This window comes from Dermacentor silvarum, chromosome 6 (assembly GCF_013339745.2).
Source record: "Dermacentor silvarum isolate Dsil-2018 chromosome 6, BIME_Dsil_1.4, whole genome shotgun sequence".
Taxonomy (NCBI): Eukaryota; Metazoa; Arthropoda; class Arachnida; order Ixodida; family Ixodidae; genus Dermacentor; species Dermacentor silvarum.
Genome location: NC_051159.1, coordinates 132,778,275 through 132,796,222, shown reverse-complemented (window position 1 = coordinate 132,796,222; position 17,948 = coordinate 132,778,275). Strand labels below are relative to the sequence as shown.

The window sequence follows — 17,948 nt, the reverse complement described above, 5'->3', positions numbered from 1 at the left end:
CGCGTTTCTTTTTTGCACTAGAGTCTCCAAAACACACTCTGAGTTCCTCGACGAAAAGCTCCCATGAAGTGAGCGTGTCTTCGTGATTCTCATACTAGACGAGCGCTGTGTCGGTAAGGGAAAACACAACATTGGACAACTGTGCGGTCGAGTTCCAACCATTATACCGGCTCACCCTTCGGTAGTTCGTGAGCCACTCGTCGATATCTTCTCCGGCTTTTCCTCCGAAATTCAGCGGCACCCGATAGTATTGACACGGAACGCCAGGTGCTGGCCTTGAAACTGCGTCAGAGCCGTCGGGAATCTGGCAGGCGTATTCAGGCATGTCAGGTGAGGGTGGCGGAAGTCCGGCAAGTCGACGGCTTCGGCGAAGTTGTAGCAGCGTAGGCTCCGTGGTTACGAGGTTTACCCAGCACCGTCCACCAATTTGTTACAAGCACGGGGAAAAGGGGTTTATTTAGGCGTGCTAGAGCAGGAACAGCAGGCTACGAACAGCAGGAATGGCCGCTGCACAGTCGTCGCCCTCCTCCTCTTTCTCCTTTTGATCCGCACGTCCCTTTTAAGCACTTGGACGCAACAATATATATATATATATATATATATATATATATATATATATATATAAACAAAATAATAGGTCATGTTTAGTGGTTTCGGGTGGATCTAACCTTGCGCGTAGCTATAGATCCACCAGTAACCTGGCAAGAAACTGTGATTCACAATTTAGCAACGCCAAAGTTTTGTGCAAGTCGTTTCCACATGAACGACAACGTAACAGCGTGACTTGGTAGAAGGAAACAAACCGAAGAGCAACACCTGTCTTTTTCTGCTCTTCAGTTATGCCCTTTCCCCAAGTCTCGCTGTGATGTTTTGAATTTTTATTATCAAATAATTGCTTCGAACACTTGTCTGAAGCGACGAGAAATTTTTGTATGGCCGCAGACGCCCTTATTTCAGGGCCTGAAATAGGCCGTGATCCGGGAATAATATCATGTGCCGAGCGATCTTTGTCCAGGGCTCTTAGTTGATCGCAAGGCTGCCTCCCTTGCTGAACAAATGTCAGCAACACGTCAACAGTGTCGCCGCCTTGATCAACACATGTGCAAGAGGTACAGTCGCCGTCAAACGTTTACGTGCCACGTGATCTGATAAAAACATTAAATTTCCATTAGGTCTCTTCACTGTTGCTGCCAAAACCATAAGGGCTCATTCCCACTTGCGACTAGGCGAGGTCGCGCGACCAAGCTATAGTCGCAAAGCGACCAGTCGCAAGTAGTCGCAAATGGTCGCTTTTCTCGAAATGCGACCATTTCGGGTCAGTCGCTCACTGCTCGATTTTTCAGTCGCGCGACCGCAGTCAATCAGATGCGAAGGAACAGGACGTCCGTATACGCTGACGCTTATTCTACGCGGCGATGACATTTCAAGCAGACGTGAACGGCGTATCGTGAGACATTTCGGTTTTGCGACTCGTCGGTCGCATTTGTAAGTGTGAACATCGTTCGTCTTGAGTAGTTTCCTGGTCGCCAATCGCAATCGGTCACGCGACCTCGCCTAGTCGCAAGTGTGAATGGGCCCTAAAACATTATATTCTTTACATATGCTATGCTATACGGGGTGATCATTTTTAAGTGTTATGGAATATTTAAAAGTCGTATGCAGCTCTTGTCGTTGAGTTGGATTATTCATAGAGGCGGACATTACTAGGAGGAGAAATCGAAACACATGTTCAACAAATTAACAAGAATACAGTAATTAACTTATTAATTATTTACTTTGCAACGCATACTGCAATTTACGAATTGTAGCCGGTGAGCTTGCAAGACGTCTCCACTTGAAATGAATTTCGGGGATGACACCAGTTTCGAGATATTATTTTTTCAAAGTGTGGGACGAAATACACGGGCGTTCCAGTTACTTTTGCGCTTCAATGTATAACAGAGCATTTTGGTTAAAAAAAGTAAGTGCAACAGCAGTGCGTTTTGATGGCGAGTTTGATGGCGCATATCTTCAAACTGGGGTCATTCTGGAAATTCATTCCAAACGCATCGCCTTGCAAACTCACCGGCTACAATTTGTAAATTGCAATATATGCCATAAAGTAATTATTTCCGAAGATAATTAGTGAATTTTCGTAAATAATTGAATGCATGTTTTGATTTCTCGTGTAAGTAATGTCCACCTCTGTGAATAATCCAGCTCAAAAACTAGAATTATGTTTAATGCAACAGGATATTTTCTTAATTCTTTAAAACTTGAACATGACCACCTTGTATAATATTGAATACACACTGGAAATATGAATGCCGGGTCGCATGCCCAGACTGCGGAAATAATGTCATTGTCTCAGACGCCACTGTCCACAAACTTCTGACTCAGAGTGTATACATGTGCACGAAGTGGATAGAAGAGAAAATAATTTTGTACGCAACACCAAGCAGTTTCCATACTTCGGGACAACTTCATCCACATAAAGAACGCCGGCCCGGGATACACCGCTTAGGGGATCGCCGTTCTGGCATTGACGCCGAACGATGTCCCTGCGGACCTTTCCGCAGGATGCCTATTATGTCGCAGCTGAAAACCAAAGCAATGACCCCCTTGCTCTTTATGTTCATGGGCGCATTTTGCTACTTCATCTGCTCTTTCATTTCACAACAAACATGCGCACACACACATACGATTGTTTAGCACCCATCGAAATATCGTTTCCTGACCGAACTTTGTTTTCCCTTCTCCCTCTTCTGCGTTTTTTTTTTTTTTTTTTTGCTAATATGGGCCGGGTGCATCGCGCACGCTGCTTATAGACACATCTAGAAACATTTACGAGTATTGTAGGCGGAAATCGCGGGTCAGGATCTCGAAAGCGGAGGACGTGTTCGCTCTTAAATGCACGATGGCCTTCGTTAAAGCGCCGGCTGTGCTCTCTAGGTCCTCCTACGGCAGCTTCGGCTGCAGTGGCCCGTAGTCGAAGCACACAATGCATAGAGGCCACCAGCGACTGAATATCTCAGAAATATTGAGGACAGCTTTCGCCAAACCTTAGGCTGCCCTACAGAGGCACATAATTTATTTCTTGGGGAGGTGCGTTGGTACAAATATATGTATCGAACCGCAATATCGCGAGATTTATTATAGTAAGAGTGTGTGGACGCATGTGACTTACCCGCCGGAACAACACGACACTAAATCGCTGAGCCCGAGTTGATGAACAACTTTGGTTCGTGGCCCCGTTAAAGGGCAGCTACAAAGAACTTCTGTTGTCCACTGAAGTTCGCACTATATGCACGAGAGCATCTCAGTAGCAATACACTAATTGCTCTAGAAATCGCCGAAATTTGGCCACTGCAGTGGACAGCATGCAACGAAGCGTTAAGCGTTTTCCAAAAGATTGAACGGCCCTGTACGTTACTTTTTTATTATATGTTATTTAGGAGATGTTGTCACCTTTAATTGGCCCCGGCTACTCCTTTCACATAGAGAAATGAAAGTGAATAAAGAATTAACCTACACGCATTAAAACTAAAACAAATCACAATAACACAAAGTCCAGTCACATAAGTACACTAATGCCACACTAATACTGAAAGTCAACTCAGTAACACAGCAACACAAAGTTCAGTCACAAAGGCGCATTAAAGTAAACACAAAGTCCGGTCACGTAACCGTACTAAAATCACGGCACATAAAATAGCACGGATTAGACTCAAATGAAGGTACATGAACCCTGGTGCAACGCCTCCTGGTGTTAATTTGACCAAATTCAGATAAAATAAAAAAAATCCCATGGAGTGAGCTTATCACAGATAAACACTCTTTTCAATAGTCTCCGAAAGTATTGCTCGCTTCTAGAAATCTTTGGAGGGCCATTAACGCTCGCCTTTGCAATGAATATGTTGGCCAAGGACCCAAGATCTTCCTGAGGCTGAAGGGCCTGCGGTTTAATGCCACTAAATCACGTGCTAAACATTGTCTGTGTGTGTCGTGTCGCGGACATTCTAACAGAACATGCTGCACATCCTCATCCTCGTGGCCACAAGTACATTCCGGACTATCAGTTCTTGAAATTTTTTGTAGAAAATGTTTCGTGTACGTGGTACCTTGCCGCAGACGGTGAATGAGCGTTTCAAACGCTCTGGCTGTATCCAGTGTGGACGGGATTTTGAATTTAAGTGCAAGGTCAATGTTAAATAAATCTGAAGATTTCGAGTTCCGATCAAACCATGTCACTTTGCAACCACTGACTGAGATCTGTCTTAATATGTACCGCAATTCGCCTTGCGTTAGAGGGAGACCATATGTGGCGTTATTAATATGCGCTTGTCTAGCTGCCTTGTCTGCTGCAACATTCCCAGGGATATTGAAGTGTCCAGGTAGCTATTGGAACATTATTGTGCGATTTTTTTCACTTGCCTTTGTGAGTTCCTTTAGTGTCTCATAAACTAACGCCGTGTTTTGGGAATTGCTGATGCCACCATGAAGTGACGACAAAGCTGCCTGTGAGTCACAAAGGATGACCCATTGGTTCCCTTTTTGCATTGAATTTATGCATCGTAACAAAGACAATATTGCAAAAAGCTCTGCTGTAGTTGATGATGTTGTGTGAGGCAGTTTAAACGTCTGTATTCAGTTCCATTCTGGAATGACAAAGGCAGCTGTAGAATAATTTGTTTGACAAGAGCCGTCTGTATACGCTTGAATATATCCAGGGTACCGAAAGTATATCTGGTATAGCGCTAGTTGTTGGGCTGCTAGCATAAACAAGTCTCGTATGCGAATAATTGCGTCAACCTAAAGTTATGTTTTTGGAGCGACAAGTCGCCATGGAGGGTAGGAAATATCTGCGATCCAAAATTCTTGATGTGGTAGTAGATTTTTTTGCACCTGAATCACAGTATTGATGTTCACCCCGTCTCTCTCAATAAGTCTAATTGCTAGTGGGTGCCTTTTGCGCTGCACTGAAACGCGAAAGTAGTGTCGACAGGCTTCAACCGTCCTCATAATAGGGAATGGAGGATGACGTGCCTCTGCAATTACTAAGGAACTTGAGGTTGCTCGAGGAACGCCTAAGCATACTCTAAGGCTCCTAGCTATTAATCTTTGAAGTCACTCTTCAGATGAACGGGAGATTCCATGCAGAACAGGTGAAGAACAAACTATCTTTTGCTTTATAAGTACATTATGTACTTTCAGTAGTGATGAAACCGACCCTCCCCATGTCGTGCCTGCTACGCGGCGAAGAACATTTATTGTTGAGTTTATTTGTTCTTCGAGGGCTTTAATGTCGCTGGCACACTTGAACAGGCGAACTGACTGACGTCTTGCGAATGCATCCTGACATTCGTAACGCAGCTGAGGAAAGAGCTATATATACACGGCGAGCTTCGCACGAACGACGAAATGAAACCTAGCTGGCGTGGCGAATGGCCGCAGAAGGCCGGCGCCGACGCGCCCTCGAGAAGTTTAACGCACGCATACTAATCGAAACGGCAGCGGTGATGTCGTTGGACTTTTGACGGTGACGTAGCTGGCGAAAAAAGGGCTCACCACTGCGTAAATTTTTTGAGCGCCACCACATAACAAGGATTGACAAAGCGAAATCGGGTGGAGGGGTGATGAAGAGAGAGAGAGAGAGAGAGCGAGGAGAGGAAAGGCAGGGAGCTAGGTCAACCAGACGAGCATCCGGTTTGCTACCCTACACTGTGGGTAAGGAAAAGAGGGAATAGAAAGGCGAAAAGAGGGAGAGAGTGAGTACTGAGTGCACGTGGAATGATGCATAGGGACAGTATAAGGGGTCTCTTAAACCGGTGCACTTCAAGTAGTGTACTAGGGCACGAATCGCTTTTTATGCCAGTGACCGGTTTAGCCATGGTCCGAGTATCTTTGACTCGGAGAACGCTCTCGAGTCCAGTCGGTTTAAAGTTGTCCTGAGAGAGAGGCGTTGTACGTCGTAGCCAAGGGTGATGAAAAAGAACGGCAAAGCGTACGCGCGTTCCATTGGCGCCCACTGCTAGTCCACTTAGCCCTCTATTAGGTATATTTAAGTGCTGCTTTCATCTGATGTGAACGGGTGAGAAAGAGAGAAGAAACACGTACAACGGTATCGGAGGGAAACGTTGCGACGCAAGCTCATTTAAGCGGAGCATGTCGAAAGAAACAGTCAACGGATCGGTTTCAAAGCGTGCGTGTGCTCACTCGAAAATCGATAATTCAAACTTTCAATTTATGTAGAGAGCTGTATCCAAGGAGAGAGAGAGAGAGAGAGAGAGAAAAAATAAAAGCGACTGCGGTACTTTGTCATGCACGAAGCTATATATGTACGCCACGATCCTGCATACAGGGTGTTGTTTCGCAGTTTCGAGCCATGATTTACACGCACTACGCCTGCGGCTGCTGACTGCGGCGGCGTATGCCTATCTCTAGTAACCAGCTCGTAATGCAAGTTCTGGAGCCTAAACAAAACCCGCGCTCTATAGAGAGGGTGGCTTCTATTTTTGTCCGCCAGCTTTGTCAACGACCAGCTGGAGCGACACACTTTGTCAGCGCGGAGTGGGCGGGGAGGAAGAAAAGTGGCAACTGCAATTTGTTTAGCGGCTCTCTGCCTACCCGTCTACTCAACTTTGTGACGAAGATTGTCCTTGAATTCATTCGAATGCCCATAATTTCTAGTGTTTATACGAGTCGCACTGACCACTGTGTCGGGCCACGCAGCACACGCTGACTTTTCCTGTACCCTACGCAATGGCCTGCGCATTTCCCTTATAACTATTTCAAGCTTGTCCCTGCCTCGTCGGCGCTCAAATCTCACACGGAAAATCGCATTTTGTGACTTACAGCTTGGGTAGCAGCACTTTTCATGTCGGTGTGACTTTGGTGGTTTTTCCCGTAGAAATGAAACTATGGTTGAGAACAGTCTCTGCCACTCCTAGAAGGTGAGTTTAGATAACCAAGGTGGAGTGACGAAGGTGTCTGCCTATGCTCTATGTCGACAGTCTACGCGTTCATTTTGGTTTGTGGGAAAAGAAAACGAAACACGATACGCAGAAACAACGACAGGATACTGCTCTGACCGCTGGCAACGTCGACCAGTGCACATGGTATGAGAAACTCGCTTTCGTTAGCACAGGGCCCGTAAATGGCAGCTTTTATACATTTACATCGATGAACCAGGAAAGTAAGGGTTCCAAATATGAATAGAAACTACACCGGGAAATAAGATCTCTGCGCCAAGTTAAGTTTACTGAGATCGTGATTCATCGAAACGAGATCTCAGTTAAATAAAACATATTGTGCTTATAGTAAAATTTCGTTCTGACGCGAAAGCAGTCGCACGCACAAAATATTTTTTTCTTCAATTGCCTTTTTATTAAGCAGGATAGTTTATGGCGTCAAATTCTGGACCGGCATTTCTTGAGGAGCGATTCTATTTTGTTGCTGCTGACATCAGCACTAAAATCGCTCACTCATCGGCCCTTCGAGTGTTTTGGCATGGTCATCTTGGTTCTGGCGTTACGCTGGCAGTGGCCCTAAAGGCACTAGTGACTGAAACATAGCGTCCATAGCAGGAAGGGAACAAAGACGCGCAACCCCAAGAACCGCCACCTCCACCATATTACTCTCTTTTGAAGGGGTGTGCCACAGTTCTGTAAGCATGCAGCTCTAGAGAGTCCTTTGAAGCCGTTTTCGCTCGTGTAAATCACGCAGCCAAACACGAAATTATAGCTCCAAGCAGGGTTACCTGCATAACGAGGACGGTTAGAAGACAATGGTCTATATACAAGGAAGTGCAGAAGACTTACAGGGGACACGCAGACGATTTACAGATTAACTACGGTATGGTGCACTGTTAAATTTCGAGCACCATTACTATTTTGAGGCTGATTGCAACTCAGCTTTGACTGTAAAGCTTCGGCAGTAAATTTCTATCAATATGAATCTACCTAACGCGTCACATCAAGCCCTTTTTTTTTTATGAAGCTGATACGTTTTTAAGTTATACTGGGTCCAATACTAGTTAGGTATTTCCTTTAAACGTTGAGCATGCCATATACAAGAAAGAGGGAGTATGCGTGGAATCACAGAGGACATATACTGCAAGTACGCAAAGGCCCAACTAACCCGCAAATTCTCATAGAAAGTCTTGAGACCGCAATTTCGTTCGATCCGTCCTGCTCCATATAAGATGCATTTCAAGCTATACCGGCAAACGCCGCCTATTTCCTAGAAAACATTGGGCAGCCAATGACTGTCCGAGGACGTCAGTCTAGGCCTATAGAGGTCTGACACTGCGGCTGACAACGAGGGCCTGGCAACGAGGCCCACTGGCAACGAGGGCCACGTTATAATTGCTAATGACAGCACACTGGACATAGGGGTTTAGATGAGCCTCTGTTTTGTGCACTTTTATGCGCGGATCTTTCCTTCCTTCCTTTGTATTCATCATTCACGACTTCCCTCGCTCCGCTATCCTCCTCCTACGCTCAGAGCAGCGAGTTAGAACACGCCGGGTCGGGCTGATGTCGACGTGACCCAGCGTATCGAGGCGAAGACGGGAAACGTTCTGTTCAGTCGCGGGCAGAAAGTCTCCTCGGAAGCCGTCGCACTCATCGTCTTTCCTAAATGTCAGCCCAGTCGTCATCGCGAGATGCGCTCGATCATAATACGAGTCGCTATAGCATGCGTCGGAGCATGCGAACTTCATCTATACAAGTCATTAGCAGCTGCAAGCAGCTTTAGTTGCACAATTGGACTGCGTCATCGGATGGCGGAACACAGGCGAAAAAAATTTGGAGGGCGCTTAAGCTTCGCCTTTAAAGTGGACCGCGATAGCATTCAAAGATCCCTGGCTGCTTATCAGGCTTCCCGGCAACTACAGCTTTTAAAGCGAAGCTTTATATGTCTAGGCGAAATCGTATATGGCTAGGTGAAATCGCCTGCTGTACAGACAACTATGATCATCAGCATTGGCTCGAGCGTCATCATCGTCTTCCGCAGCTGGCTCATTGGTGCCCCTCGGGTTGCGCTCGTGCCACTGCTCCCGCGTTCATCATCGTCGTCTTCTTCCACAGCTGGCTGCGTTACCGCTGATCATTCCAGCGTAGAATTTTGAAGCAATTTAATTTCGAAGATGCAAGCTGCAATGGCGGGCGAATTCTGCTAACCACGCCGCCGAGAAAACTCGAGACATCGAACGCAAGCGACAATGGCGGACTGCGGGCATACCGTCAGTGACGTCGTTCTCTCCGTCGCAGCCGAACGCACGTGTAACCTCATAATTGAGAAATACTTTAATGGACCCTCGGGATTAACCCAGTGATAACACCGGGCCCGCACGTTTCAGCTTCGCTGGTTAACCATCTTCACGAAGTGGAAGGGCCGACGAACTTTTTGTCCAACTTCGCCTCCGGGCGCGGCTTCCGAGGAGGCGAACGCCCTTTGGATGGTGTTTTTGCAAGGAAGAAACCGCGGCGCGCCGCCGTATTAATTGTATAAATGCCGTAAAAGGAGGTTTGTGTTTGAGTTTCCGCGCAAGAGAATCATGCTTAATTTCTCGTATACTCAAATTACAATCCGACGCTATCACTTGTGTAGGTTGTGGTTAAGTCGTACTTTACGATTTTTCTGGCGGATTTTACTTTGAGAAATTAAATTTTGTTCACTAACGCCTTGCGCCACGCGGAGGGCACGCGCGGTCGGGGTGGTTCGGGATTATTATTTCCGCTAACGACGCCAGCGAGCCCGCGCCCACGCCGACATCGAGGCCGGATTTTCTGTTACCTGGGGCCCTTAACGCTATCGCGTTAAAAAAAAAAGAAAAATCGTCAGTGACACTTAAGACTGCTTACGTGTGGGAATGCGAACGCATTATACCATGTGTAGACCTCGGAACGTCACGAACGCGCTCATTTTATACACTCATGACGTGGCGCCAACTCCTCCCCATTGGCTGCGCCGTCACGTATCTAGTGACGCTCACACTAGGCCACACCTTTAGTCAGCTATCTCGCACCCCGGAGGCCCAGGCTCGATTTCCACCCAGACTAAAATGTACCAAATTTTCTTTTCAAATCCGTTAATTTAGTTTGTTTACAGGAACCTCCGTGAGAAATGTGACGTCAATCCACCCATTTAGAGCGAAAGCTTGACTACGTCATGTCTCGCAAGGTCATTCAACGCGCCGCAATGACATTGAGCCGCCGGAACGCAAGTGTGGCTGGTGTGACGTCACGCCACGTGATCCGCTGCGGAGAGGCGTCGCAGCTGCGCTCGCTCGGAGCCTCGCCGCTGCGGTACCCATGGCGGTACCACATGCCTAGGAGAGGGTTTAAGAGCTGCTTCGCCGGCGCTGGGTCAAGGTCAATTCACATGGTCGCAAAAGCGAGGCTGAAATACGGTTCCAAGACAATGAGCAGCGACATCGATTATGGTCGCGCTATTGTAGCGTGACTACATCTCGCGGGGCAAAACACCAGTTGTTGAAAAATTATGCATCCAATACGTCTCCAATGGAAACATTTGAAAAAAATACAGACAATTTCATTAGAATAGGAAAGAGTGAAGTCACAGGCTGCTTGCTTCCATCCACAAATAATTATGTCTCAAGTCTCAAGAACAGTCTCGATCACCGAAAACCTCCCCGCTTCCATTCCGGCGGCATATTATTATTAGTATTATTATTCAAACTGAAAGATCACGCTCAGCTTTTCGTAGCGCTAGCTGTACGACATAGTGACAGCCTCAATGACGTCATTGCGCATTCGTCGCTGGGGCTAAGAGTCCGCCGATCCTGGTCTAGCGTGCCAGGCTAACCGCAGAAGCCTAGCCGTGTTTTCGTGTTTATGCAGTTGTTTCGCGAAAGAGATTTTGTGTTTGCCATCCGCTTTCGTCGTATGCCCTGGTCGCAACAAAAGCAACTGTTGCAAGAAAACGGGGAGCACAGCCTCGCGTGACACACGAGAATCTGCGTAGCAACGTGCCCCTGCAGCTTTGTTTTGAAAGAGTTTTAAGTGTTTTCAAGAATTGTTTTGCGCGCTGCAAGTGTGTTTTTCAGCAATACACCGGAAACGATAATTTATTGCATCCCAAAGGCAGAGCTCGCGAACGTTGGATACAGCTTTTCTTTCTTTCTTTTCTTTTTTTTCATAGACAAGAGTTCCTGTTTTAACGTCAATGCATCCTTATTACACAGACACTTGGCTTCCGGAACGAAGCCCTCGTTCGCTCACTGAACAGCTGGGGCGAAACACGACTTTCGTTTTGTGGTGTTCTGGGCTCTGAGCCTGAGGTCGACTCAAGAGAGAGAGCAAAGGATCCGAACGCGAGAAAGCAAAGATGACCTGACAGCTGGAAGGCCTGTCAGATGACGCGAATTGTTTTCACCAGGGCTGATAAAGCATGCAGCGACAATTACGTCTATAGCAGTGCGAAGCTGCGTAGGAAAGTCACGTGGTTTTCTCGCAAAATTAGCTTCGCACTTGAAGAAAAAAAATTGTTTTTGTGCGAGGAATGAACCCGCCGACCGACATCACCGCTTTTCCTAAGCAGTTGCACTAGCCAGAGAGAACCAGCCTGGAGTCAGAGAACAGTTGGCAGGGTGATGGTGAGTTAATCGACAGCTCGCAGTGTTGAAACGTTGGTCCAATAAATAGAGCTATGTTGTCAAATTGGCATTCGGACTATGGGCGGGCGGGAACTAGTTTCATAAAAAAAGAAGAAAAAAAGCTTACAGGATTAATCACAAGCTAATGACAACGTTGTCATGTTTACAAAAAAATACATATAACGGTAAAAAAAGATGCGATGAGATGCTGCAGCTACATTACTGTGATTTGACACAGGACTGCGGGCTTTTTCTTTATTAAGTCCACTTTTTTCGTAGTACTCTGTAGAAAACCAATTTTCTTGCGCACGCGAGTAATTGTTTTTGTATACATAGGAGCAAGGCACTGAGTAGCATGACAAGCGATCAACCAGGCTAAGACCTCCAGTTCCCCTTAAAGTCAATTGGTTGCCAATGAGGGCAAGTAGAGTGTGGGTTCAGGCTAGTTAACAATCCACGGTAAAGAATTAACAGCATGAGCCAAAGACAAGAAAACACAGAGCTATTGTTGTCGCTTTCTGTATCCCGTCTTTCCATCACGCTGTTCCTTTGCCATTGTCGCAAAAGTGCGCTAAATCAAAGCGCGCTCCGCGTGTCACGCAAGCCAGCTAAAGAGCACGTCGGCCCCGCGGCAGCTTCGACACAAGGAGAGAGCGGATACGCCATAGACAGCCGACGTGATCAACGGAGTCTAGAAGCTTCGACAAGATACGCGAAGGTTAAGAGGAGAGATAGATTGAGGGCACGCGCCGAAACACCCTCTCAGACCCGGACTCACGGCGAGCCGAGAGAGAGAGGAGTGCAACAACCCGAGCGTGCGCCAACAGATGGTGGTTACCACATCTTTATTGAAAATCATGGTGGGGTCTCAGGGTGGTCCCTGTTGGGGGCGACTCCCTCGGCCCAACTGACGATTTTGAGTGGTTTCCCGAGATGAGTCACCACCCTTCTCGAAGAGTCTTCGGAGCCGCGGTCGAAAACGGGAGAAATGTTTAGAAGATTCCCAGGTTTTGTTCATACTACTGAATCACGACTCCGTCAGAAGGTTCGAGAAGCGCCGGCGAAGGCAATAAAAGCTCCGTCCGGGAATCAGTAGGGGGATCAGACCGCGCCGGCGAAGAGATGTGACGTGAAGACAGACCGTCTGCGGAAAAAAGGGATTCCCCGGCAAGATAGCCGACGAGTTCATCGAGCGTCTGCATTTCCGGAAGAAGTTCCTTCTTCGAGATTTGATTCGAGCTACGCCGAGATCGTCCAGCTCAAAACCAGCACGGGTTAAAACGAGTACACTTTGTGTGAATACACTTTGTGTTTCTATTTATTCTGTACTTTACGTGTTGGACTCTTAGTGCTTGTCGTTAATTATTTTCAGGAGTTTTGTTAACACCCATCTGAATTGCATTGTGTTGTGCCTAGCCGAAGTGTGTGTGCGTATGTAACTGTCTTATTTGAAGAATATATTTTGTTGTGTTTTGACAACTCTGGGCTTTGACTCAGTCTTTGGACCATAACCGGCGTTCACTGGTGCACCAGAGGGCCCCTTATTAATTGTCCTTGCTTTCGTGGGGTTATTTTCGGGAAGCTGGTAAGTCGGCTTTGGAATTTGGCCAAGTGTTGGCGCCTCGTTCACGGGGTGTGTGACAGTCATCGTGAGAGAAGTTAGCGGATTCATCTCGACAGGATGTCCAAAATACTGTTAAGTTATTGCTTTTTCGTGCGTAGATCCTTTAGACCTATTCACACTCTCTGTACATTCTTTAGAAGACATTGGGATCATGGACTCGACTGTCATCTGCATGCAAAGCCTGCAAGGTAGTGTTGTACTTTTTAAAGACGATGGTGCTGTGCGATCCACTTTAAGCGCACGGTAAAGGCTGTTGTATACGTGAGCGCGCGTCGCTTCTTATCACTTCCCTTTTCCCTTTCCTTCTTTATATTCCTGCCCGCTTTCTCCTCCCTCAGTGTAGGGTGGAAAACAAAGTGCAAAACCTCGTTAACCTCCCTGTCTCGCATTTTCTATTTCGCTCTATTTAGGCTTCAAGACGAAATCAATCCCTAGGGGCGTACGAATTTCCGAAACCTTCGAATAACGAATAGAATAGTGTTCTATTCGATTCGGTCTTTGAATCGAATAGTCCCTCATTCGTAAATGCGAATATTTTTTCGAATGCTTTATACGCATATTTCAGACCGCAACTGCGCCCAAGTACATCTAAAATTGAAGCGAAAGTAAGGTAAATTTCCGCCCCCGCGGGCATAGTATACGCGTAGACATAAAATATCAGAACTGGCGTAGAGGAGCAGGCTTCGTCGCTAACGACTTGTTTACTCCTAATGCACCATTTGTGCTTTTAATAAACAACGCTTCATAACGTACTATGCAATGAAATAAACTTGTATTACTGGGATGTAAACACCATTTTATATTACTTGTGATAACGGCTGTTCATTATTCGAAAGCTATTCGAAAAGTATTCGATATTCTTTAAAAGAGTTGAATGTTGGGCTAGTTGGTATTTTGACATAAGAACCATCTTGAAATGCAGCGCAACGGGACGGCATAACAGAGGCGCTAACTTTAGTTAGCGCCTGTGTTAGGTTAGTTAGCGCCTGTGTTCGTCTTCCTCTCTGTTGTGCCGTCCCGTTGCGCTGCATTTCAAGATGGTTCTTATTCGATATTCGATTCGTATTCTATTAGGTCTCAAAAACCACTATTGGCACACCCTTATAAATCCCTTATAATTTCTAAGTTTCATTTTTTTTCCATAAATTTATCACTGGAAATTTTTTAGCGCCGTCAAATAAGCTACTTACAAGCCACGAAACAAATAAAATTCGCAAAATATCAGTTTCCCCGAAATGTAAACATCTTTCGCTTCCTCAAAGGTGTCCGAAGTGGCGAGGGCGAACGACGCAAGGCGTGAACTAGACAATAACAGCGGGAGCCGGTGACGGAGATGGAGCGGGGCGCGATCCTTGTTTAACGTGTATAAGCCAGCAGCAACACTTGCTATAAGCTGCTACTGCTATACTGCAGGCCACCGCGCCCGTTGTTATACACTCCTCCGTGTTTCTCACGGCTGCGACACACGTGTTCATCGTGCTGCTCGACTCGGCGTAGGCGAAATATTTTCTGCCACGATTGAAAGCACCTGCTGCTGCTGCGGCTGCTGCGACGTCATTAATGTTCGCTTATATCCGCTCAAGACGTGCGCTATGCTTGAGGCCTCTTATTTTGCGACTTGCCCGCGCGAGGTGGATGCTCGGCGGTCAGGTCTCTTTGTCCTCCGCCGGTTTTCGTTCATTTATATGTAATTTTCTTTTGTTTCTTATACTTCTTTTTCCCCATCTATCTGGTCAAACGGAAGAGGGACACCGCGGAGTCTCGGACATCCAACCTCTCTTCGTAACATAAGGTAGGCAAGATTGTTCGTAAGCAGCAGTTCGTTCTTGCGCCTAAAGCACTCGCCTCGAGTTAACGATGCGTCAGTGCACGCAGTGCGTGGAAGATCTCGTAGATACACGCTTACACATAGATAGATAGATGTTTGCCTGGCTTCCGGCCTGGCATGAAACGCAAGATTTAAGGTAAACTGCAGACAGGAACGTCCTTGTAATTATTTTTTTTCCTCTGTGGGCATTTGCGTTTTAGCGAAATAAAATTCAATGCTATTGGTCATTTGGATTCTGGAATTTTGCGTGCCAAAACCACAACCTGATCATGAGGCACACCGTAGTGGGGGACTCCGGATTAATTTTGACCACCTGGAGTTCTCTATTGTAAACCCAATGCATGATTCACGGGGGTTTATGCATTTCGCCCCCATCGAAATGCGGCTGCCGCAGCCGGGATTCGATCCCGCGACCTCGTGTTTAGCAGCGTAACGCCAAAACCACTATGCAACCACGGCGGGTAATGCTATCGATCATTTAACACCGAAATAAATTTTGTTCTAGAACGGACAATAATTGTCTAGGAGTGAGAAAAAGCGTACAAGCGTACCGATTGCACCAACTGAATGTCGCCAATAATAACTTATATTAACACTAACATTCAACATGGTTTCACACATAGGTTTAGCACTGTAACACAATTATTTCATTCTCAGCTTATCATAGTTAACTCTGTCTTTGTTAACTGGATTGCTAGTTTTCTGTACCAGCGTTCCCATTATGTCGCCTTTGTTTTAGCTGATTAATTCGTTGTCGATGTAGGCTGCACAAGGGTCAGTGCTAGGCCCATTACTGCACTTATTATATATTAATGCCCCCCCCACTAGCATCGCGTCTAAAGTTCGTCTGTACGCCGATTATTGCGTATTATATGACACTATGACACCATCAGGCTCCTGTTGATCATCCCCGCCTCAATGATTCATTTACACAGCTCTGGTCGTGGTGCGATTCACGGCACATAAAAATTAACTTTCAAAAAACAGTTGTCACAACATTTTCCAATCGAGCTTCACCTTCCTTGTTGATCGAATTACTCCTCTAAAGGATTAACGTTAACATGTGTTCATGAATGAAAGTAGTTAGGTGTTATTTTCAGTCACACTCTCTCGTGGTCTAAGCACATTGATTATATCTGCAAAGAAGCACTGAAGGAGCTTGCCTACTTACAGCGAACACTTAGGGAAACAACCGGGTACCCTAAACTATATTATATAAATCCCTAACACGGCCAGTGTCGGATTATGCTTGTATTTTTTTGATCTCCTCGAAAGCAACATGGAATTAATCTGTTAGAATCCGTGCAAAGGAAGGCAACACGCTTTATCTTTCACCGATATACGACCGCGACTTTTCTGTATCCGCGGCTCTAGCCTCGCTGATTCTAACCCCCCTCTCTCTCAGCATCGGGATAACGAGTCTTTAAAAACATTACACTGCATCTTCAACTATTCCTATCGCCTGTCAAACGCCTTCTTTACTTTTGCTAAGGAATCGTCGACTCGGAGTCACCATTAACTAAACATCACGCCCGTATCTGCAGGGACTAACATCTTCAAATTAACTCTTTAAGCGGCGGTATACTCGTTGACTGCCGCTCGATAAGTTTGTGTCTGTACTTAGCGACAAGTGACCACGTTTTTAAGTGGTTCATTTGCTGTACTTGTTCAATCTTGCTTGATTTGTTTGTTATTGTATTATTTTCTTTTCATTTTGTTGTTCATGTATTGCCACTCCCACTCCTACCATAGCCCTTACTGGGCTGTAGTATAAATAAATAAATAAATAAATAAATGAATGAATGAATGAATGAATGAATGAATGAATGAATGAATGAATGAATGAATGAATGAATGAATGAATGAATGAATGATGGAGGACATAATATGCCAACGGCGCTCACTGTAGGTGGATAGGTTCTGTTTATGCTAGTCATAAGATTTTTTAACTGCGCACAAATAATTATTCAGTTACGTTAATTAGTCAAGTTTTAAGGTAACTCGCATAATCGAAAAAGCGTCACTGCGAATGTTATGGACGATGCCGAAGAATGACTGATAAAAGTGCTTAAAGCATCGTAGGTCTTACCCGGTATTTTTTTTTTCGACAAAGAAAAAGAAGAGCCCACGGAACTGAAAAAAAAAATGTAAAAACGAAAACATGACAATGCGTCCGTGCACCAGCGATTGCAGCGGTCTCAAATGTAAACGTGTCGACGTGGAAGTTCCATCGAAGAAAGCCGAGCGCATACTATAGTATTTGTTGATAGCATGATTTTGCCACGTACGACATATTATTGGTCGCTTAGATACTTACAGCTGTCGATGAAATAAAGAGATCAAGTGTCAAATTATATGTATGGGACGCGTACTGGTTATTTTTTTGAGGATGAGGAAGATAGTGCAAGTTAGGGCGGATCTAGCATCGCGCAATGTTTTTTTTTTTCCCTCTTTTTTCTCTCTCTCTCTCTCTCTCTCTCTTTTTTTTTTTTTTTTTTTAGACAGACACCTGCATCCCTTTATAAAAGGTATATCGAGCTACGGAGCCATTACACGTCGCACTACTATGCAAGTACACTCGTAACAGGCGTTCTGATCAGTTATTTCTTGTTCGTGTTTTTAATGTATGCTGATAATACGTCAAGGAGAAGCTGTATACCGGCTGACGCAAAAGAAATTCCAACCCGTCTGTTGCTTCTACGTTGGCTCCTTCGCTGATGTCGACAGAGCTCTGGTTCGTTAGAAAAATTGAACGCTTTCTGAGATAAAAAAAAAAAAATCACGCAGCTGCTAGCATCCGAGTTCTACGGCTCTCGAGGCAAGCATAAGGAATAACGAGGAAGATGCATGTCTTGAAAAGTATTTCATCCCGCGATCGTTTTTGTCGAGTTTTCCCG

The 17,948-nt window shown here is 45.7% G+C and overlaps 1 protein-coding gene across 3 annotated transcripts in view; it reads left to right on the top strand.

Annotated features, from left to right (window-relative positions):
• Window positions 1-17,948, top strand: part of LOC119456041 (alpha-mannosidase 2x-like) — a 96,909-nt gene that overhangs the window by 11,837 nt on the left and 67,124 nt on the right. The window contains exon 1 of one of the 3 annotated variants that reach the window (XM_037717637.2): window positions 14,823-15,015. The exons of the other annotated variants lie outside the window; for them this stretch is intronic. The gene's annotated coding sequence lies outside the window, so the exon portion shown is untranslated. Of the gene's footprint in view, window positions 1-14,822; window positions 15,016-17,948 lie in introns of those variants that run through there. 3 annotated transcript variants of the gene reach the window in all.